Genomic DNA, 25456 nt, shown 5'->3' on the forward strand with positions numbered 1-25456 from the left:
GATCTACGTAGCACCAAAGACAATGTCTCTTCTGGAACAACTCACTTAATACTATGATATTCCACTATTAGATGTACAGTCCTTTATGTCTCAAAGGACATTCAGTCTTCATGAATCTCTCATTAAATTTAAAGAAACTAGACTTTGAACTGTATCAAATAACTACAAAATTATTTAAGTATTATTCCCTGTAGCCACTACTGACTGACTTTCTGTCAGCTTTTTAAGTAGTAATTCTCTCCACTTAATCTTTGCCTTCCCACAAATCTTAATGCACACAACACTACCTAAATTTTCAGCAAATATTTTTGAACTGAACTGAAATGCCTCATGACTATCACCAACTATTGCATTAACATCTAGCTTTTTTTTTTCAAAATTCTTGGGATGAGAAAGGTAGTGAGGTCAGAGAAAACAGGCACTGGAAAGAGAGGTAGAGGACAATGCGACATAGTTTTATTTGCAATGCTTCTTAGGTACTGAGAGAACTCAAAAACTGAACTTCAGTGCTCAGATTTGAAAAAGCAGCGTACTCAAGGGAAAAGTCCAAGTTCAGTATAAAAAGCCATGGGTTTGAGTCATTTTCAAAATGTAATTACAATCCTGCTCAGTTTGCTCTTTGGAAAACAAAGGGTTTAAACTAGATGGCCCCAAATCCTTTCCAGTCCAACTGTCTATGGTACTATTAGTGCAGCTCCACCTTATTCTACTCTGCTGACAATTTTTTTCTTCATATTTTTATAACTAAATAAAACTTTTCAAGCTTATCACCATTACTTGAAAAAAGCTAGCCAGTGGTAACGGGATTTGATAACCACAGAGACCAAGTAGTGACTACAAGTTTCTCATTCAGTGTGTACCTATTTAAGATCCAAAAGATCTTTGGAGAGAGAAGACAGCACAGTGATGAGTAATGTGGACTCTGGAGCTGCTCTGTCTGTGTTGGAATCTCAGCTTTGCCACCTACTATCTAGGTGACACTGGGCAACTTAATAAACCTCTCTATGCTTCAATTTCATCATTTTTGAAATGGGGATACCAATCGTGCCTACCTATTGGGGTGGTTGTTTTATTATATATAAAGTCCCTAAAACCTGGTAAGTGCCTGGCACCTGATAAAGCCTCAATGAATGACAGCTATTATTAATGTTCTTGAGTGCCTCACTATGAACACTGCATCAGAACAAGCCATCTGGATCTTTGTCAATTTGATAAGAATTATAGACATAGTCCAGGATAAAAAGAATATCATAGATAGAATTCATGAACCCCAATTTGGGTATAAGATAAGAAGGTATATTTAGGAATTATCTATTTTAGTATATATGACTAGTAATATTTGCCTATGATGGAATGTATTTTAGCTAGAAGCAAGCATAATACTAGAAAAAAAGTAGAAAATGAAAGAAAAGAAGGATCAAATCAGTAAGAAGAAATTATATTTGAGAAATGAATGTTCACCCAATAAGAATATTAATGTGATAATGAAGTGAAGTCATATTCTTTAAAAAAATCTTCAAAAACATTTCCTTTAGTGAACAAGAGCTGGAAGCCCAATTCCCTGAGGCTTCCAGGGGTTACCCAGGAGGCTCCTTGGGAAGCCATAGCAAATAAACACAGAGCACATCCTAGTAAAAAAAGAAAAGAAAATTCAAAAGGAAAGGAAGCATTCATTTCTCAGAGACCTTACATCTGATGGTAAGGACAGAATTAAACAAGAGAGAAGAATTGTATAATTACAGACACAAACCCAAATTTGCAGATTATTCACTGCTCGAAAAACTTTACACAATTATTAAACCTCAGATGTAGACAAGTTGATTCCATTCACACGGATTTGGCAGGCGGGGAGGATATATGCAGGAAAGTCTGAGTTTTCTTTAAAAATCCGCTGTGGGGAACATTCCACACACTCATTCACATCACTGCCCCCTTCTTTAGAAGGCCTCTGTGGTGAACATTCCACACACTCACTCACATCACTGCTCCCACTTGATTCAGAAGTTCTGTCGTTGTGGAAGCTGTAGGTTGTTAAAGGCTCACCTGTTGAAGAACATAAGAGTAAAAGGTCATCTATATCCAATTACTTTTTTTCACTCCTTACTTTCTGCAGAATCTAGTGCTCTTACTCTCATTAATCATCAATATTGGATTTCACCAGGATGAATCTTCTACTACCAGTTAAATTATTTATATGTGAAAATTAGGTATATAACATATTCTCCGTAGTTTAAGTCATCAAAGATTTGATACTATAAAAACCAAAAGATAGTATTACTAGGTTTTCAAATTAAACCAGTAAGTTAACACTTCTTTATTTTGTAACTATCATTTAACGTAGTTTCTTAAGAATATGATTTTTTAAAAAGACATTAAAATACTATAGGTAGAAAAATACTACAGTCCTTTACAATTTTACAATTTTATGCCTCTAAGTGACAGCAAGCAAGACACTTCCCTGAGTATGGGTTTCTTTATGAATGTGTACAAACGTGGTTGCTGTGATAGTTCTAAAAGATTCACACATAAAAGCCCTCATCAAGCTCCCAGAACAAAATAGTTTTTCATTGCTTTATATTCTAACACGTTTGGTATGACATATGATTTTAAATTCTCTAAACATGTAAAAGTAATTATAAATATTAACATATCACATAAAATATAATAGCCCGTGAACCAAGATTATTAATTCATGAGTGTACTTGTAATGCATTGCACGTTTCTCTTTGTTATTTGGTGAAACGGACAACAAACATCTGTCAGGCTGTAATACTAAAAGTAAATACACTTTGTATATTCTGGTTTATTTCTGTGTGTTCCTAGCTTACTTTACTCAATTCAGACTTCGTCCAATGAAAATATATGATATTTAAGAATTAGCTATCTTTAAACATATGACTTTTCAATGAGTATCCCCTGTTGATTTTTCAAGAACTCACCTCTTGGTTTTTTCCTTGATCTCTAAAATCAGTGCTTCATTCACTGAGGGTAACGTAGACCTTCATATACCTACGTGTGAACACAGAACACACAGTCACGTATGACTGATCAGTGGATCTAGAAATAACTTCAGGTGGCCGCACTTTCCATACTTCCACTCAGGTTCCCCATTACCTCAATCTTTTAGATAAACGTGGAAGTATTGGGTGTGGATGCCTAGAATATAAAGACAGTTTTAAATACAACATAAATATTTACTGTGCAAAGATAATTGAACATTCTCACCTGCTGGGAAAATTTCTTCAAAGATAAACAAAGCTGCTCTGTTCTCAGACTATGTAAAAAGTGATGTAATTAGTGGAGATTAACTTGGCCAAGCCCCTTCCTTGCCAAAACAAACTGCCCCCAAATTTTTAAACACTGACATTGGTTATTTGAATGTTTCTCCTCAGTCAGTTACAGTGAGGCAACGAAAAAGTACTTTACTTTGAGGATTTAGGATGACATCCATGTCTCTAACCATTAATATATCCAGGTGCCTAACAAGACAAATACTGGGATTTAACTTCCTAGAATAACCAATGAGAGCATTCCTCCTGGTAACAGCAGAACTCTTTAGACTTTCAATCATTCAAATAGCTCATCCCTAAGGCTGCTTCCTCCCTAATTAAAAGCATGTCTCTACATCTATCCAACTTCCTCCAAGAAAATTGAGAAATTTAATAAATTTCTACAAGCAATGAAGGATATCTATGAACAGGAAAATATAACATGAAAACATCTAGAGGACCAGACATGAGTTGAAGATAGACTCCATCCTGGAAATCTCTTGGGCCACTCCATAAGGAAAATAATGCTTCCATTTATTTGCATGGACTCAGCCTACGGTTTTTACATCATGCTGTTTTAAATGAAAGATGATGTAAGGTCACTATAGATTAGTTTATTAGAATATGTGGAACAAATTCAAGTAAAGTAACCTCTTCTGGACAGTGTTCTCCCCTAGAATAATCCATAGAGAAAAAAAGATTTGGCTCTTGCCAACAAAGAGTAGTAAACAGCCAAATATGTGAAAAGCCAATAATGTGAAAAGAAAAAAATGTTAAATAAAGTAAATAACAAATTAAGAGCTTCATGTTAGGAAATATTTAGGCAAGGCAAGTATTTCAGCCAAAATGAAAGGAAAATCAGTTTCAAGTTTCCTTGTGATTCACATCCTCAACAAAAGAGCTCCTTACTGCAGCTGTTATAACCTTTGCTCAAGGGGCCCTGAGGCTCAGAGGGAGAAAGCACTAAGACTGAGAAGTAATTGAAGTTGATATTTGAATTCTTTTTTTTTAATTTCTGAAAATAAATTTATTTTAGGAGAAGGTGGTGGCACTTCTGTTCTGAAACTATTACACATGGAAAAACTAATCTTCAAACGTAATTTTTTGCCTTTTCATGAATAATCCATCAAAGACCTGAATTCTTCCCTAAGACCTGTACTCATTTTTCCTCAGATTATTAAGGCTTGTATTTGCATATCAAATAAAGTTAGTTTACCCAAGAATGAGTTTTCCATAATTAAAACAAACTCAGATTCATGTAGTATATTTTAAAATATTTTTCCCATTTTTCTTTTTCCTTCCTAATTGTTTTTTATTGAGATTCATAATAGTTTACATCATTGCGAAATTTCAGTTGTACATTATTTTTGTCTTTCACCACACAAGTGCTCCCTTTCAGCCCTTGCGCCTACCGCCCCACCCCCCTTTCCCTGGTAACTACTGAACTGTTTTCTTTGTCCATGTATTTGCTTATATTCCACATATGACTGAAATCATCTGGTGTTTGTCTTTCTCAGTCTGGCTTATTTTGCTTAGCATAATATCCTCCAGGTCCGTCCACGTTGTTGCAAATGGGATGAATTTGTCTTTTTCTATGGCTGAGTACAGTTCCATTGTATATATATATATATCACATCTTTATCCAATCATCAGTCGATGAGCACTTACATTGTTTCTATGTCTTGGCTATTGTGGATAGTGACGCAATGAACATAGGGGTGTATATGTTACTTTGGATTGTTGATTTCACCTTGTTTGTGTAGATACCCAGTAGCAGGATAGCTGGGTCATATGGTATTTCTATTTTTAGTTTTTTGAAGAATCTCCATACTGTTTTCCATACTGGTTGCACAAGTTTGCATTCCCACTAGCAGCGTGGTGCTCCACATCCTCTCCAACATTTGCTGATTTTTTTTCTTGGTAATTATAACCATTCTGACTGGTGTAAGGTGATATCTCATTGTAGTTTTGACTTGCATTTCCCCACTAATTAGTCATGATGAACATCTTTTCATGTGCTTGTTGGCCATCTCTATATCTTCCTTGGAAAAATGTCTATTCATATCCTCTGCCCATTTTTTGATCCGGTTGTTTGCTTTTTGTTGTTGTTGAGTTGTGTGAGTTCTTTATCTACTTTGGAGATCAACCTCTTGTCTGATAAATGATTTGCAAATATTTTCTCCCAGTTGGTGGGTTGTCTTTTCATTTTCTTCATGGTTTCCTTTGCTTTGCAGAAGCTTTTTAGTCTCATATAGTCCCATTTGTTAACTTTTTCTTATGTTTCCCTTACCTGAGTAGACATGGTAGATATTTCAATTCTTGAAAAGACAAGTGATCACAGACCTGTAGTTCTCTATTGGAGTGGAGGTTGTTGAGAACTGTCTGAATCTATGTCAGGTGGAATCATAATGATATTCATTCCCTTAATTTTAGTTCAATATCAACTGGTAACTGTTTCTACAGGAAAGGAATTAGTTTTCAACAAGAGCCTGCCTGTACATCAAACCTTACTATGGGTTCCACTGAGGATGTTCATCTCCACACATATTTAGTTTAATATTGAATTTTCTAGGTCATAAGGGTCTTAGGTAAAGAGTCATTAACTACCTGTATGAACCATCTGAAGATCTTTATTATGTACTAAGCCACATCAAAAGTTGGAAGTTTTCAGCTTACCTAATAAATGGAAGAAAACCAGTAAGCCCAAATGTTACGTGTATTATTTGTAAGACTTAAAGAATAGATCTAAGCACTTTTCCTCTCTTACCAGTGAATGGCAAAGGATATAGTAGTTATTATTAATTTAAGAGAACTATCTGATATGATCAGGGTTCCTGTGAACTGAATTATGACTCAGAGCTGGAGAACTAATATATGCATAGGTATAGTTCTCTATGTCCCCCTTCCAGCTGAATGCAAAGAACTACTAAAGCTTTCTGTGTAACTGAATGAAGTGAAGGGATTTTCTAGAAAGATGATGTCTACTGCAGCCCAGAGGCTGAATTTATGTGCCCCAATAAGAATAATACACTTAAAATACTAACTGGTATAGACATTGCCTAAAAATACGTAATAATACACAGCAAATTCTCTACAAGCCACATCCATTCCAAACTAGAAAATTAAATAGAGAGATAATATTTGTCATCTGGAAAAATAAGAATGGGTTGTTCTGCATCAAATCTTCCAATAAGAACAATTGGAAGAGCTAGAAAAATATAAAATGTATGTGTTTAAAAGTATCAGAGATCTAACAAGGAATCGAGGATTTGTAGGTTCAAAATTTTGAAGAGAAGAGAAACTAGGGAGCTAAAACCCTGCATTTCACTGCTTCTTTTTCTGAAGATATGGCCCAATTCTAAAAGCCACAAATGAAAGGCTGAAAAGCTAAGTGGAACTTCCACAGATGCTTTACCCTGGGCAACAACAAATGAAATTGTGGGTCTATCAAGAAGAGGCTTTTGTAAACAAACAGGCTCTCATTTGAGACCACAAAGGGCTTTACTCTTGGAATCATGGTAAATATTTCTACTACTATAGAGTAGTTCTCAGAGAACCTCGAGCCAACCTTAATCATCTAATTTCTTGATTAGATTAGATTATCTGGGATTTATTTTTCCCCAAGCCTAGCTGGTAGCTAGAAACAAAACAAAATCCTCTTAAAGAAGAAAACATCATAAAATCCTTGAATTATCTCCACAGCTTTTGAAATATAAAATCTGGCACAAAAACAAAAACAACAAAGCATAGGAGAATACAAGGCCTAAGTGAAAAGCAATGGTAATAGAAACAGGTATAGATGATCCAGACTATGAAAAAACAAGCATTTTAAAATAAACCTAGTGTGTTCAAATAATTAAAGATCAAGATGGATAATAAATTGAATAAAAGAAATTTGAAAACTAAAATATATAGTAACTGAAATTAAGAACTCAATCATTGGTTTTAACAGCAAAGTAGACACATATGAATAGAGGATTCATAAATGGGAAGTAAGATTAGAAGAGAATATGCAAACAAAAGCAGAGAGAGATAAAAGTTTGGACAATGCAGAAAATAGCACAAAATACATTTAAAAGGCACAATGTGTAGCTCCAACATACTTTAAATTTAACTATAATTCCAGAAAGATAAAAGAAAGAGACTAGGCAAAATATTTGAAGAGATATGGCTGAAATTTTTCCAAAATTCCTGAAAGACATTAAGCTGTATATTCATAGGGAGTTACAAATTTCATGAAGAATAAAATTTTAAGAGGATAAATTTTCAAAAAGGATAAATAGAAATGGTACAGCATAAACCCAAAAGACAGAGAAAACCTAAGGACATATTGCATTCAAGGAAGTAACAACAATGCTGACAACCAATTTCTTAAAAGGACTGAAAGCAAGAAGAGGAATGACATCTTCAGAGTGCCAAATGAAAACAGAGCTCAATGGCATGAACCTTACAAGATGAACATCTTAAATATGAGGATAAAACGTGAAAATAAAATAGTGGAATAAACTGCATAAAATCTAACTGAAAAAAAGTGCACTGTTTCTATACTAATATCAGAAAAAAGTAGACTTCAAGGCAGGACACATTTCCACATACAGAAGTTTTACAACTGCAAAACGTCAATAGAGAAGAAATATATAACAATTTTAAGCTGATATGCAACTAAAAGCATAGTTTCATAACTTTTTAAAAAAAAAACATAGATTGAACTAAAAGGAATAAGAGATAAATCAGCAATAATAGAGAGATTAACACGTCTCAGTAATTGCAAGAACATACACACCAAAAATTCATAAAGATATAAAAAATTTAGACAACCTCATTAACAAATGTAATCTATTGACATAAGAAAGCAATGCATCCAACAACTGCAAAATACATACTCTTTCCAAGTGCACATGGAACATTTTTCAAAATTGGTTATATGCTGGGCCATAAAGCAATTCTCAAAAAATTTCAAAATTATATTCATAAGTTGTGTCTCTGAACATGAGGAAAATAAGCTAGAAAATAAAAGTCTAAAACTAGAAAACTCCTGTGTTTTTGAAAATTAAACAGTGCATTTCTAAGTAACTCATGGGTAAAGTAAATCATGAGAGAAATTAGAAAATATTTTGAGCTCAACAGTAACGAATTAAAACATATCAAAACTTGTGAGAGTCAACTAAAATCTTATTTGTGTGTATTAGAAAATGATAAATCTTGAAAAACCAATGCACTAAATGTATTTTCAAGAAGTTGTTAACATAACAGAAAAGTGAGGCCAAAATAAGCAGAGGGATGGAAAGAATAAAAATAAGAGTAAGTGTATGAATAAATCTGCATATTTTGCAGCAACCACTAAATTAGGCAGTTGCTGCACTGCATTCTCACTTGATGATCCTAAAGGGTTGTAGTGAAGGGAAATCCTCCCAGTAAGCAGTAGTTTGAGCAGTACATATGGTTTTGCACTTCACATAGAAGGAGAAATGGCCTGAGTTATGGACCTACGCTGACTTGTGGACCATCACTACGGATTTGAACAACTATTGAGGGAAAGGAAAACAAATGGAAGAATGGACAACAAAGCAGTTTGGAGGAGTGGTATGTGGATAGATCCCCTAGAATAGACACCGAATGCCACAAGGTTTGTTTCTTGTATAAGTACCATCAGAGATCACTGCAGAGAAGGGTCTCAAAAGTTCGGTTGACAAGAGGACCTGTCTTGTGCATATCATTCAGCATTTTCCCCAGCTACTTTTGTGGTCACTATCGCAGAGACGAATGCTCTACATAGGCTCAGTGAACAACATGATCTATCTTTCACCAATCCTGAGCTGGCTTTAGTACTGCTGAATGTCCAAAATTCCATCAGTAAAGTCCATCACTGACTTCTTAACAGGGCACAATAATCTAGGGAAACCAGCCAACAACCTGTGGCAGATTACTTCATTGAAACGCCTCAACCTAGAGGAGCCAGCATCTTGGCATCATATGTTCTCGGTAAATATTTGTCCCTTCTACTTGCAGTGCTTCAGTCTGCCTGATTATTCATGGATCAGAACCATTTATCCGTTGACATGGTATTCCACTCATTGTCGTCGCTAACCAAAAGACACATTTTACAGTAAATAAAGTAAAGCAAATTGCTCACCACCATAGAATTCACTGGTGTAACCATATTGTCCATCACCTAGAAGCAACTGGTTGAATAGCACGTTGGAATGGCCTACTGAAAGCTGAGTTATGGTACCACTTGGAAGACCCTACTCTGAAAGTTTAGAATAGTCTCCTATGTGTTTGGCATACAGTATGTGCTCAGTAACTTTTAGTCATCTTATATTTTATCTCGTGCATATTCATGACAGAATATCCCCATGCTAATACTTTCCCTCGTATAACCTTATATTTTGCCCTCCTCTGTTTCAATATCCAAGAGATCCATTTCCACCTATTTTACTCCAGCTATTACCAGTACATATTACCCAGATTCTGCAATATTTTTAGTTAAATAAACTATTTCCTTCTAAAACACAACTGTATTTCCTCTTTTGGCTCTACTGACACCTGAATCTAATTATTGATCTGGAGACAGTGAGGGACTGCTCTGGGAAAGGGCATGAGACCTTTGATAAAGAGGCCTTCTGCAACTTATATGAACCTTGAAGAAGCTAACCTTGAAGAGAATGACTACTAACAGCACTCACAGCAGCAGGAGCAACAAAGTCTTCTTCCCCAAACGGAGAGCAGGGTAGTAGATCACCGTATACACCACAGTCCACCTCTTATGCTGCTTGAGTCCATTTTATCATATACATTATGGGGACAGCTCCACTAGGATCCTCTTTCTGGGGGAAAATTAGAAGAGAACGGTTAGATGGATAAGCTATGTACATTACTACTGCAGCGGATGTTAGAGTTGCAACTTCCGCTCATCATCTTCTTCCTTCATTATCAATTCAGTTCTTATTTCACCTTTCACTAACACCATGACTGGTCTCAGTGACTTACCTAGAGATGTAGCCCAGAACTTCACCCCAAAAATGTCTTATCACCTCTTCATTATGTCTTTTCAGGCCAAGGTTCCTGTATTTTCTCTTTTACTGTCACAATTGGATGACAGAAGCAAGAGGTAGCCAAGTGGATCGCCTGAGAGGCAAAAATAATTTTCCTTGTCACCACTGTGTTATAGTATCTTCATTTCCACCTGATAATCAGGGTCAGTTACCTCTACCAGAGTCATAGAAAGAACCTCTTTCTGACTTGCTACATATAGCAATCCTTCTAGCACTATTGGAGCCAGATTTAAGATAAATCCAAGACTGTGACAAATGGGACGTGGTGAATTAAGAAAAGAATTCCTTTATAACATAATTGATCCATTTGATCAACTAATTATGAAGGTTTCCATAACTTCGAAGTTTGCAGTTAAGTTAGCCAATCAACAAGTATCTTTATATTTCAAAACAATTTGAGTTGAGTTTTTTGTCATTTACAAGCAAAACTATCCTAACTGAAATACCCTCATTTCAAATATGTATGTGAAATTGGGTTATTTTATAAGTCCTTTTATTCATTTATATATATATATTTTTTTGAAACTATCACATGATTTTACTTGTTGCAACATTATAATCTGTATTGTCATCTAGAATACCTCATTACTCTTTCAAATTTAACTGCGATTTGCATATCTTTATGTTTCCACATGAACTTTTAGAATCAAAGGAATGTCAGGCATAGTTTTCTTTTATGTGGAAAGCAATGCCATATATGTTTACCATTTTGTCCCAAGGATATATATACTTAGCATACTGCCATAGTTTTTAATGAAATTTAGATGTGACTATACTCAAAGTAGGTGAATTTATTACACTGATAACAACATAAGCTTGAGAGAATATAAAAGCTATGATACATATGGTTAGTGAAATATGACCCATCAATCTAGTCAAAATACAGAGCCTGAAGCAATCAGACAAGTTTCTAGGAATAACACGGTCCTTGATCATTAGAGACATTCTACCAACCCTGCCAAACACACCTCTAGCCCTTTCTAGTCCTAGTAACAAGGAAGAAATGACCCTGGCTCTAGATTTTAATGGGAATTTCCCTGGAACCCCATAATATCAGTGCTCAGATATTATCAGAAGTGTCTACCATATAGATATTTGCAGCCAGGAGACTTTGGCAGAGGCCTAATACTGCTACCCTTAATGAACACTGGGATTTGGGATTCAATAATTCCTTGATTCAGTGTCCAGAAGCAGCTTATTTGAAAGACAACCACTGAAAGTCTTTGGATGTTTGTAGACACAACTTAAATGCATCACCAGTGTCCTTTATGCCATGGGTGATGTCAGAAGGTCATTCCATAAAAATGGAGTAGAATAACAAAGTTCTTTAATGAAATGGAAATAGTATATACAGAAATATGCTATGAGAGGTGGCACAGGGGAAGTACTTCATATTCACAAGCATAACTTTCAGAACAAAATAGAACCTCTGGCAGAGTTGGCCACTCACTTTTATTGCTAAATGATATGAATTTAATTATTCGCTTCCTGCTAAAGAAACACAAGATACTTGATTCCCCAATGGAAGTTCCCAAACTGAAGGGTAGGATTCACATGGAAATCTGCTAAAATTCCCCTTGAAATGTAAAAGGTAAAATGTAGGTCAAATAAGACAAAGTTAAGTCCACCCAGTGGCCCGATATATGAGCAGCCTATCTATCAGTGCAAGGAGCATTTGGTCCTCACCTTCAGAGCAATGTCTGGATATTTATAAATCCATGGGTTGTAGGTAATAGCTTCATCATTTTGTCAGACAAATAAGCCCTCGATGAACGGATAATCATGATATCCGTGACAAAGAATGCTGTTGTGGAAGGTCTTACAGTATTCAGAAGGAAGATTAAAGTGGGTAATGTTGATCCCCCCAAAGAATCCAGGTATTGACTCAAAAAGGAATAGAATGCCTTTGACCTAACCTCCAGGAGTAGCCACTTGAATATATGAGATAAATGATGTGACCTGGTGACCTCAAATAGATTTATCTTGAAATAGACTTTTAATTCCACTTTGGACTTCATTTAGCCTATGATCCAAATCATAAATGAAAACACTATCAAGCTGTTGGAACAATACATAACGTGCCAATTTTCTCCCCCAAATTTCATCTTATTGAACCAAGGCAAACAAATTTCCCCATGTCTAGTGGGCATAAATGGACTAAGAAGTATATCACATGAACATATTATACCCCTCACAACTCAAACAATAATGGCTAAATCAAAATCTGAAATTGGGTTCAGAAGGGTAATAAATGGTTAAAAGGGAAAATCATGACAGAAAGCAAAGAAGCACACAAATGGGTGATAACTCTTAGGAAAGACACTATTATTCCTTTCCCATGAGATTATCTTGACTCTAGAAAATAAAACTCAGCTACTTCTCACGTGTGACATTAAGTCAGTTGATGTTAGGAAAACGTACTCAATCCCTTTTTACTTGAGTGAGAGAACTTGATTGAAGTTTATTTAGTGCTTTTCCTGAGAAGTATATTATTTGTAGGAAAGATATAATGCAATGCCTCTATTGACCCACCTGAACTGTTAAATGGTGTAAATTGTAAAGGGTAAAGAAAGAAAAGGGTAGTCCAGTTGGTAGAGGAATAGCTAAAAGTCCTATAGTATAGTCCTTAATCCTGAGATGTAGACATTAATTGTGAGGCATGCACCTTCTTGTGTTTCAATGGAAAGTCTGATGCCCTTAATAAGTCACTCTGAACCAGCAGAACTTGAACTCCAAACTCTTTCCCCATACCTCTGCACTGGGAAGCTGCTCAGCTTCATTTCAGAAAAGTGAAATTTCTGCTCGCTCTTTCAGACTTTCAGCTATTTTTTGGTTGAGCTTAATGTAGTCTCAACCAGCATATAAGCAGCTTAGTAATCAGCTAGGTATTTGAGACGTGGAAATAAGGATTTACAGAAAAGAATGGAGAAAGTGGAAATGACATATATGGATAAAACAGAGAATATATTTTTCTATTTTTTCTTAAATGATTTTTAAAAAGTAATCATTTAAAGGAAGATTAATAATATATTCAGGGGTTTATAACATTTGCTGTAGTAAGATGTATGACAACAATTTCAAAAAGCAGTGGGATGTAATTAGAATTATAGTTTGAAGAGATTTTTAATTTATGTTGAGAAATTGAATTCTGCCAACGATCATGTGAGCAAGCTAAGTGGATCCTTCCTCAGCTGAGCCTTCATATGAGACTGTGGCTCCAGCTAACACCTTGATTATAGCCTTGTGAGAGACCCTGAAGTGGAAGGACCAGATAAATCATGCCCAGTTTCCTGATGTACAGAAACTGTGAGATTAGAAGTGTGTCTTGTTTCAAGTCACTGTTTTGAGATATTTTTCATGCATAAATAGAAATTTAATACAGATATCTAGAAAATCTTCCAAGTATTTGGAAATAGCAATAAATATTTAAAGAACCTATAAATCAAGGAAGAAATCATAATAGAAATAAGTAGATTTTATAAATAAGCAATAAAAACATATTGGAATTTGTGAGATGCAACCAAAACAGTACTTAGAAGGAAATTTATAGCTTTAAATAGTGATATTAAAGATAAAGTCTTAAAAGCAGCTGTCTAAGCTTTTATCTTAAGAAGCTAGGACAAGAGAAGTAAATTAAAGCCAAAGTAAAAGGACATAATAATGATAGGATGAAAAATCAATAAATTAGAAAACGTAAAACAGAGAAAAACAAAACAGCCAAAATTTGGTACTCTTATAGAAAAACTGTTAAACTTCTAGCAAGAGTGATCAAGAGAAAAGAGAGAAAAATCCAAATTACCAATATCAGACATGAAAAAGGAGATAGACATCATACAGATCCATCAGACTTTAAAAGAATAGTTAAGGTTTTTGTTAAAAACATTATTCCAATAAATTTTATAACAGATAAAATGAGTAAAATATAGAAAAAACACATACTTCTGAAAATGACTCAAAAAGAAATTAGAAAGGTAAATACTCCTATATCTTATGAAGAAATGAACTGTCCTTTTTTTTGTAGATAACGATTGCGTCATAGAAAATCCTAAAGGATCTACAGAGATTACTAGAAATAAGTGAATTTAGCAAGTTTGTAGGATTCAAGGTCCAAATAAAATATTCAATTGTATTTCTATATATTAGCAGTAGTAACAATTGGAAAAAATGTTAAGTATCCTTTACAATAGCATCTGAAAACAACAACAAAAATATTTGATAATTTTTTGATGAATAATATCCCTACACTAAAAACTACTTTTTGAAAATACCCAAGTAAATAGATATATTGTGTTCTTATTTCAAAAATTTAACATTGTTAAGATGATATTCACTACAAAAGGATCTATATATTCACCTCAATCTGAATGAAATTTCCAGCATGCCATTTCAAAGATGTAGGTAATTATATTTTCCAAGAATGAATACAATATCTTCCATCCAACATGCTGTTCTGCAATGTGACTTTGCCAGTCCCCCCAACAGATGTTGTCATCTATTTCTCCACCACCTCAAAACCTGGCAGGCCATATGACTGCTTTGATCAATAGAAGATTGTGAAAGTGATAGTGTGTTAGTTTTGGACATACCCCTTAACTAGCCTGACACCTTGAATTGAATAAAATAATGACTGTCCTGCTTGTGGTCCTGCATCTAAATGGGTAGGGAGAAGCACTCCGTGGATCTCTTCCAGACATCACTTCCAAGATAATATGAATGTGAATTAAGATGTCCTGGATCCTACAGACCACCTAGTTGTTAGTAGAAAACAAGATATTAAAACATGCCATTTTCCTTAAAATAAACGTCTAGAATCATGATATTCCAAATATATTTTTATGGGAAGTTTTGAAACTTTACAAAATGATCCTAAAATTTATCAGGAAAACTAAATATTTAGGAATTGTAAGAAACTTTTGAAAAAGATGAAAAATTAGGGGAAACCACCCCTACTAAATACAAGTACACATTAAAAATCTTTTACCACTGAAATAGTATGTTAGTGGTAGGGGAATACGTCAAAGAAGAAGAAGGAAAATGAGTATTAGGAGAAGGAGGAGAAATGGCTCCAAGGTTGAACCCTTTAAATGTATAAAATGACATATTATATAGAAAAATTTCAATTATTACTGATGTTAACAATAATGTTGGCAGATTGTTTTACCTGTTTCAGGAAAATATGCTTAGATATTTCTTAATCATAAACAAAATTAAATTCCAGACGGGTTAAAAAAGTTTTTTGAAAAGTTATTACAAACAACAATTTAAAGGTTTTATTTTTTCTTTTTCTCCCCAAAGTCCCCTAGTACATAGTTGTGTATTTTTAGTTGTGAGTACTTCTAGTTGTGGCAGGTGGGACGCCACCGCAGCACAACACTGATAAGCAGTGAAACCCTGGGCCGCCAAAGCGGAGCGTGTGAACTTAACCACTCAGCCATGAGGCCAGTCTTGGAAAATTCCATTTTCTTCAGTGATTTTATAAATATGAAAGTGCTAACAGTGATAGAAGAAGTCAAAAAAGAAAAGAATATTAAAATATAAAATCTTTATATAAAATGCCCATAATTATAGCACAAATAACATAAGGTTAATATTTTTAGCAAATATCAAAGAACAGCAAATATTTTTAGCAAATATATATATTTAATGTAGAAAGAGTTCATCAAAATTCATCAGTAAAAATTCTCATTCCCATAGAACAAGAATTCAAGGATACAAGTAAAGACAAAGTTTATGGAGTGTGTTCTATGTCCAAGACATTATGCAAGAAAGAGAGACAACAAAGACAACTAAGTAACTTTCCCTGACTTCAGGAAGCTTATAGACCAGTGAACATAGGCAATTAATAAAGATTTTAATCTCATCAATTGAAACAACAATACAAATTTGAAAATTAACTAAATGTCGGTCATAGTTCATTTGGGTTGCTATTTCAGAATACCATAGACTGGGTGGCTTAAACAACAAACATTTATTTGTCACAGTTCTGGAGGCTTGGAAGTCCAAGATCAAGGTGCTGGCTGATCCTGTGTCTAGTGAGGACCCACTTTCTAGTTCACAGACAGCCATGTTTTTGCCATGTCCATGATAATATTTTCTTTAAAGCCTCATTCAGAGAGAGAGAGAAGATTTTATGATTGAGGTCTCTGTCAAGTAAACCAATATATTCTGGCTTCTATATTACCTAATAATCTACATTCCATTAATAAGAGAAGAAAGAATAGCATATATTGTCAGCATCTTTTTTAATAATATCACCTGAAATATCTGGTGTAGAGTTCTGTATTGCATATTTGAAGCTCATGGATTATAGGTTATGCTAACTTTACATATGAAAGGTAGGGCCTGGGTCACCATAGAAGGCTGTGGAACGCTATAAGCAAAAAAATGAGATGGGGATATTGAAAAATAGAAGAGGTGTGATCAGATATTATAAACTATCTGGGAAGATTAATAGATTATCTTTACGAAAATTTAAAATTTAACACCAAACAAAGTTGTTCCACTTGAGGATACACTATGATTTCCCAATCAGAACAATACACAAGATTTATTTTTCTGCATCTCTATCTTGTTCGTTCAAATCTTTTTATATACTTAGCCTCCTTATGATTAATATTAGAAATCCCAAGCATCATTCCTCTTCAACCTTACTGTACTAAGAAACATGAACAAAATTACATATTTAAAGTATCTCATAGATACAAACGTAAGATATATTTTAAATATTAATATGAGCTGTCTGTGTGGAGAGGAGTGAGACAAGGTTTTTGTTATATATTTTATTTTATATTTATGAAATTTGTAATGAGCACTATTAATTCTGAAAAAGGTTACATTATTTAAAAGAGAAACGAGAAAATCTTCTATTGACTAATTAATTTACATCATGAACTGTAGCAAACTCATAACATAAAACATAAAGCTATAGTCTCAACAGAGACATTTTACAAACTAAAACTGAAATACATTTTCCTAATAAATTATGAAAATCTTAAAAAATGTATCTTGATCGTGGGCTATATTTAGGTAATATATGTTTTTCATCATGCCCAAGTTATTAAATACGAGGAGAAATTTAACTACAGTTAAATAATCACACATGACTTTCCTGGAAGGAGCAATTCTTCATTGAAAAGATGTAGTACATTTCTCTGCTGGCTCATTTTCTTTTTCTTGTCCAGAGCTTTTTCATGGCATTTTTCATCTCTCCATTTCTCAGAGTATAGATTAAGGGGTTCAACATAGGGGTGATGACAGCATAAAACACAGTCAAGCATTTATCAATGGGTGAGGTAGAGGGAGGTCTCACATACACAAAAATACAGGGGACAAAGAAGAGGACCACCACAGCGATGTGGGAGCTACAAGTGGATAAGGCTTTGCGCTTCCCTTCCTGAGTAAGATTCTTCAGGGAGTGCAGAATGACCCCATAGGATATGAGTATGAGCATAAAAATGACCACACAGATTGCCCCATCATTGGCAACCACAGTGAGACCAACAATGTAGGTGTCAGTGCAGGCAAGTTTTAATAAGGGGTACATGTCACAGATGAAGTGGTCGACGACCTTGGGGCCACAGAAGGGCAGGTTATAAACCAAGAGAAGTTTAACTATAGCATGCAAAAAAAGCTCCAGCCCAGGCCAACAGAAGCAGCAGAACACGCACCTGTTGATTCATGATCGCCAAATAATGCAAGGGTTTGCAGATGGCCACATAGCGGTCATAGGCCATGACCACCAGGAGTAAAATCTCAGCACCACCAGATAAGTGCCATATAAAAAGCTGGCTCATGCAAGCTTGGAAGGAAATAGTTTTCTTCTCATAGAGTAAGTCTATAATCATATTTGGGGTAACTGTAGTAGAATAAACAGTATCCATAAATGATAAGTAGCCAAGAAAGAAGTACATAGGGGCATCTAGGGTTGGGCTGACCACCACAGTCAGGACAACAAGTAGGTTGCCCACCATTGTCACAATATAGAGGAGCAAGAACACTACAAATAATATTTTCTGACCCTGGGGGCTCTGAGTGAGCCCCAAGAGGACAAACTCAGTCACATTGCTCCTTTGTTCCATAGGTTCTTCTCTACATCTTATTTCAGAGTTGAGAACAAACCTACCTGTAAATGGGATTATTGCTAGTGGCTTCCTAAAATCTTAAGGTGATTTGTTTATTCACTCAACAAATAGGCATTATGACTTATCATGTTCCAGTACATTCAGAGATTATAAGAATACAAGGCTGCTTAAAAAATGGTCCCTAACCTCAGTAATCTTACAGACTAATGGAGAGACAAGTAATTAGAGACGTACGTGGGAAAAAGATACATTATTATATAAATGGGTTGCCACAACTAGCTTTCCATCTGGAAGTTAATAAAATTGTACATATGGCTAATATCTTACAGAAAAATAAAATAAAAATAAATTAAAGGTTTAATTAAAAACTAAAGCAAGATTTAACTTATATTTATCATCCAGTTAATAAAGGAGCTGTCTTTCTACATTCTAAGCTTAGAAGAATCTTCTTAACTAATAATTGAAATCTCAAATAGACATATTTGAAGATTTCAAAAAATTTTAAGGATTTAAGAAAAGATACCATAATATCAATAGACAAAAGTAGTTTGCGGAAAAAATTTACATTTTAGAGGGCATATATAGTGTTAACATCAACACAGACAAAGAGTTCTAAGCAATTAACAAAAGAAAAACAAACCAACTGCAAGGTGGGCAAATCATATAAACAAGACGTTGAATGAAGAGTACATACAAATGGTCAACAAATATATGATAAATGCTGAAGCTCACCTGTGAACAGAAAAACAGGAATTGAAGTAACATGCTACATCATCCTCTAATTTTGACAGATTAACAAACGACATTTAGAGAACATATCAGTTGAAACTATCATGAGATTTAGAAATATCTGCCCATTATAACATCCCTAAATAGTCACACTTGAAATTATTTTTGAAAAATACTGATGTAAGAGGAGGTAAATTTATTTTAAAACTTTTTCATATGAAAATATGCAAAAGAGTATTACAATTGAATCAACCTCCATATATTTTAGCGATCACAAAGGATCCTTAATATTGCTGGTTATCAGAACTACAAAGGAGAACTTTTAAGTCTGTGAATTCCCATACCACTAAAGCACTCCTGTAAATGTAAAGCCTAGTTCAAAATCTTATGCATAAATATACTTTCTGGGTTACCTGCATAATGAGACAGTCATTACACCTAGGTTCCACGTTGTGCTGCCTTCCCCCTTGTCCTTCATGCACTGCTACCATTTCTGTGAACACAGAGAGCAAAATAACACATGCACCGTCACTGGACTTTGACCTGTTTCCATGTAACCAACTCTGTCCATGCCTGCAGGTAGTCTGATTCATTTCAGTCTTTCAGAAAAATGTTACCTAACAAATTGCTGGGATTTTCAAAATGAGTATGAGTGTCTGTAACCTAAAGAAGTCTGAATCTTGATTGTGAACAAAGAAATCAAAACTTCATTGTCAGCAGAATTTGTCCTAATAATAGACAAATAGTAAATCAATATTTTCACGTTAAAAAATAACTTTGTGGGAGAGAAAATTTGGAATTGTTGAGATAAATGTTTTTTAGTTTGCATTTTACACCAATAAAAGTGAAATAGCCTTAACAACATTTTGATTCTCAATCAGGTATACTGGCCTGTCTTCAAACAGCATCACTGAATTTGGCTTGCCTGAAGGATGGAGAGTAATTTTATATACATACTTTACTATGTTCTGCATCCATCATTTCAATTCCTGAAAAAGCCAGTCCTGTGAATATTGAAACAGGCAAACATTTCTGAGGTAAGGGCAAAGGTCTGTACACACTTTGTCTACGTTTGAACCACAGTGCGTATTATTGAGTCCTTCAGCTGGTGCATCTCCAGGGAAGATTCCTCTCTAATTAAATTCACTGGGACTTTAATCATGATTTTGAAGGTAGACTCTGCATCTCCAGAGACGCCATCAGCATAATCACCACGTAGAAGAGGACTTTCAGAACAATGTCTTCTGATGGGGGGCAAATCATAAAAAGAACAACTTGAGGTCAAACCACCAAAAGGGAAAAGTACAGCCTGGGCAGAAGTGGAATACCTAAAAACTCTCTTGTTTAATCATAACCTTCAAAACCGGCAAACTTGTTTCAGCTTAAACTGTATCTTCGCAGATGACATCTGAACTGACTTCCAGATGATGATGAACATGGATTTCAGAACAAGTCATTTAAAACTTATTTCAAATGAAGATAAAGTTTTTCACATAGTTTCAGACAGGCAAGTTGGTAGAATCTGTGTTAGTATGGGAGTGAGGAAACAGAACACAGTTGTGGGACTATTCCATTTATCTCAAAGCACCCAAGAACTTTCACCAAAATAGACAATACCCTAGGCCACAAAAAAGTTGTGATGCATTCCAACAGAGTTAAATAATACAGAATATATATCTTAGAATAATGTAATTCAATTAGAAATTGATAAGAAAAATATAACATTTCCCAATTATTTATAAATTAAGCAACACAGTATAAATTAAATAAGATCATTTTTAAAAATAATTGTTCAGCAGAAAGTTAATGATATACCATATGCATATAGAGCAGATATGAAAGATATGGGTGAAATATATATGAAAGATTATATATATGTTTACTAGATGCAGCTAAAGGAGTGCTTAGAGAGAAATTTATAGCCTTAAGTGCAAGTATTAGAAAACAATAAATGTAAGAAATGAACTGTTTCCATCTCAAGAAGCTGGAAAAGGAAAAACAAAATAAACCCAGAGAACACTGTAGAATGGAAATAGTAAATAGAAGACAGAAATCAATGAAATGGAAATTAATTGAAAAATAGATGAACTATATAAGCCTAGGAATTGATTCTTTGAAAAATTAATAAAATGGATAAGTGCGTAGCAAAACGGATTAAGGAAAGATAAGAGAAAAAACAAATTATCAGAATCAAGAATAAAGAGAGTGTCATCACTGAAGATTCTACAGATCTCAAAAAGATAACAAAAGGATATTATAAATGAATTTGTGACAGTATACTTGTCAACTACGAGAAAATGGACCACTGCTTTGAAAAACACAACTTTCTAAACATATACAGTAAAATATTTAAAAGCTGGAACAATTTTATGCTTGTTACCTAAATTAATTCTTTAAAATTCTTCCCCTCCCCAAACAGAATTCCATTCCCATATAGTTTCACTAATGAACTCTATATAACAGTTAATCAAGAAATAGTACCAACCTTACTTAGACATTTTCAGGGACAAGAGAAATTAAAATACTTCTTAACTCATTTTATACGCTCAGCATAACCCTGATACCAGAATGAAACAAGGGCATCACAAGAAAATAATCAGATCAATATCTCACATTAATATACACTCAAAATTCTGAATACAATATGTAGTTTGATTGTTTTGGATGTCTTCTTTCTGTATTTTTTTTTTTTTAATGCTTGCTGTTATGTTTTATTAGGCAGGTCTGGAGTAGTGCTCAGTCTAGGGCTAATTATGTCCCACTACTGAAGCAAGATCTCCCTAAATAGTCAAGTACTGAATTCAAAGCCCTGGCACTCTTCTCTCTAATCCATCTAAATAAATCTGCCCCCAGCCTCAAGTAGTTTCCTCAAATGCATGCACTGAGCTGTACGCTGATGAATAACTGAGGGAGAGCCTCTGCAGTTCTCCAGTATACTCTCTCTGTCACTCTCTCTCTCCAGCTCTGTTCTCTTTGGTATTCTACCCTCAGAATTCTAGCTGCCTTGGTCTGCCTCGGTGCCTTGATCTCTTCACACTCTCAGCTGCATCTTCTCAACTCAAGGAGTCTACCACGGTCTTCTCAGGTATCCCTCTCTGCACCATGACATGGAAACTTTTTAAAGGCAATAAACTGGGACAATTCTAGGGCTCAGCTTCTTCACTTCCCATTTCTCAGTTATTACTGTCAATTGTTTCTGACATCTAGCACCCTGAAAACTATTATTTCATACATTCTTTTCTGTTTTGTTTGCTTGTTTTAAGCAGGAGGGTAAATCTGGTTCCTATTTCCCCATCTTGGACTTAATTAACCTTCCAAGTACAATGATTATTGAATGGTTAAAAATGTATCTATATTTCGTGAAAATAGGTCAAACAAAAAATATGATCGTATATTCTACAGACAAAAAAACTGCAAAGAAATCTTAAACTGCAATGAGTAGCAGTTATATTTTAGTAGTAGCAGCATTGTTACTTTAAAATAGGTATACTGTAGGATAAAATAAATAGGTAAAATTGAAATAGATTAATGAACTAAGATTTGTCATATTGGATATCAAATAAGTTAATAAAAACTGTGAATTAAAAATATCAATAAGAAGAGTCATTTTATATTCTCTCCAATAATATTTATTTCTAGTCTTACTCACTGAAAATGCCTAGAACTAATAAAATGGAGGAGCAATATGAAAACCGATACTCAGGTTATAATCTCTAAAAATGATTCATCAGCATAAGGAATCAGGGCTCTTCAGAAAAATGGTTCATTCCAGTCACAGTGCAGAAATGTGAAAGATGAGGCTTGGATATTTAGTAGTATAAGAAAACAAAGAAGCTCTCAGACACTAACGTAGCCATACCAAAAAGACAGAGGACACATTTGAAAGGCTTCTCACTAAACTAAGGTGAATCAAGTGTCCAGTAAAGAGAGTAAGAAGTGCAATGAATTAAACTATAGCCAATAGATGAGATACTAAACTCATTGGTCACAACTGGAATTACTAGGGCACCAAATTATTACTGTGAAGTTTGTTAAATAAAGTGAAATAATTAAGAATGCATCTTGGGGCTGGCCTCATGGCCGAGTGGTTAAGTTCACACTGTGGCCCAGGATTTCACCAATTCAGATCCTGGGCACTGGGTGCAGACCAAGCACTGCTCATCATGCCATGCTGAGGCTGCATCCCACAAAGCAGAGCCAGAAGGACCTACAACTAGAATATATAACTATGTACTGGCTGGAGGCTTTGGGGAGAAGAAGGGAAAAAAAAGAAGAAGATTGGCAACAGATGTCAGCTCAGGTGCCAGTCTTTAAAAAAAAAAAGATTCATCTTGTCTTTCTTGTATGAACTTTCTTTCAGGGAAGGGTGTGAAAAGTGAGGGAAACTCCTTTTTTAAATAAGAAATCCAGTTAATAGAAGAAATATTAGAATTACAATATCACCATTTTAAAACCCCTAATGACATAATAGATATAAGCAATATAACCAGTGGATACTGAAACTATTGGGTTAAGGTTAATGGAAAACTTTAAAATGAAGCAAAAAGACTGACACAACCAGAACCTGCACTTCAAACTTAGCATCAACATATACCTTCTACTATGATGTAATAGGAAGTACTCACCCCAGCAATGAAGAATTCTTGCTAAAAAAGTTGAACTTGAATCCCTTCGAGCCTTTAGTTCTAGCTACCATTAGCTCATAGTAAGTACCAAAAAGTAAGGAATGACTTAAACAATACTTGAATTTGAACTCAAACAATTTTAAACTTTTGAATAGTCTATAAGAAAAGTGACCTGGTCTCTCTAACAAATCTATAGCTTTAAAATGACCATTAAATGGACCATTTTGGGGTTGAAAAATAGATAGCTTAAATCACTAAAATAGATTAAAATGAGAGAGTGGATATTAGAAAATAAAAGTCACCTGAGAGAATACCAAACAAATACAATGACTGGATCTTGGTCGCACAATGTTAAAACAACCAACAGTAAAGACACCACTTTGAGACAATGAAATCAACAATTTCATTAAATAAAAATGGTCTAGGGGCCGGCACATTCTGCATCAGTGGCCTGGGGTTTGCGGGTTCCGATCCTGGGTGAGGACATGGCACCGCCTGGCAAGCCATGCTGTGGTAGGCGTCCAACACATAAAGTAGAGGAAGACGGGCATGGATGTTAGCTCAGGACCAGTCTTCCTCAGCAAAAAGAGGAGGATTGGCAGCAGTTGTCTCAGGGCTAATCTTCCTCAAAAAAAAAAAAAAAGAAGAAGAAGAAAAAATGGTCTAAACACAAGTAAAAGGCAAAGATTGTCAGATTGGATAGAAAACGAGACCCAATATGCTTACTGTCTACAAAAAATCAGTTGAAATGGAAAGAGATAGATATGCCAAAGTAAAGGAATACACAACCATATACTATGTAAACACTGATCAAAAGTGAGGTGGAGTAAATATGCTGATAAGCTGACTTCAGAAAAATAAATATTACCAGGAATAAACAGAACTATAACATAATGAAAAAGGAGTTAATTCACCAAGAACACATAACAATATTAAATGTGTGTTCCTCTAACAAGAGAAATTCAAAATTCATGCAGCAGAAAATAATAGAAATAAAATCAAAGTAAACCCACAATTTTAATTGATGAATTCAACTCATTTCTCCCATTAGTCAATATAAATGTAGACAGATAATCAGTAAGGAGATAGATGACACTGAATAGCACTATTAACCAACCTGACCTTAATGACAAAAACAACAGAATATACATTTTCTCCAAGTGCATATACAATATTCGCCATTCACCAAAATAAACCATATTGGGACTAAGAAATGATGAATTCTTAAGAATTTTGATCATACATACCATATTCCTTAGCAAAAAAGAAAATAAATTCAAAATCAATAATGAAAAAAATCCATAAAATCTCCCAAATATTTGGAAATTAAGTGACCAGTAGAACATACATTTTTTTCAAGTGAACATGGAATATTCACCAAGATAAACTATGTTCTGGGCCATAAAAAATACAATAACAAATGCAAAACGATTCAAATCATACATAATATACTCTTAGATATTAACGAAATTAAACTAGAAATCAATAACAGTAAATATTTAGGAAAAATCATCAAATATTTGGAAATTAAACACAAACTTATAAATAACCCAGGACCAAAGAAAAAATCAAAACTGAAATTCAAAAATATTTTAGATTAATTAACTATTTTTTTTAAAAAAGCCTTTAAAAATTCATGGGTTACAGCTAAAACAGTCTTTATATATAAAGGACCATTACACAGTCCTTAGATGTAA

The 25456-nt window shown here is 34.4% G+C and overlaps 1 pseudogene; it reads right to left on the reverse strand.

Annotated features, from left to right (window-relative positions):
- Positions 1-1795: 1795 nt before the first annotated feature.
- LOC106821853 (olfactory receptor 4A47-like) lies at positions 1796-18402 on the reverse strand (annotated as a pseudogene).
- Between the last annotated feature and the right edge of the window lie 7054 nt (positions 18403-25456).

Source organism: Equus asinus, chromosome 17 (assembly GCF_041296235.1).
Source record: "Equus asinus isolate D_3611 breed Donkey chromosome 17, EquAss-T2T_v2, whole genome shotgun sequence".
Taxonomy (NCBI): Eukaryota; Metazoa; Chordata; class Mammalia; order Perissodactyla; family Equidae; genus Equus; species Equus asinus.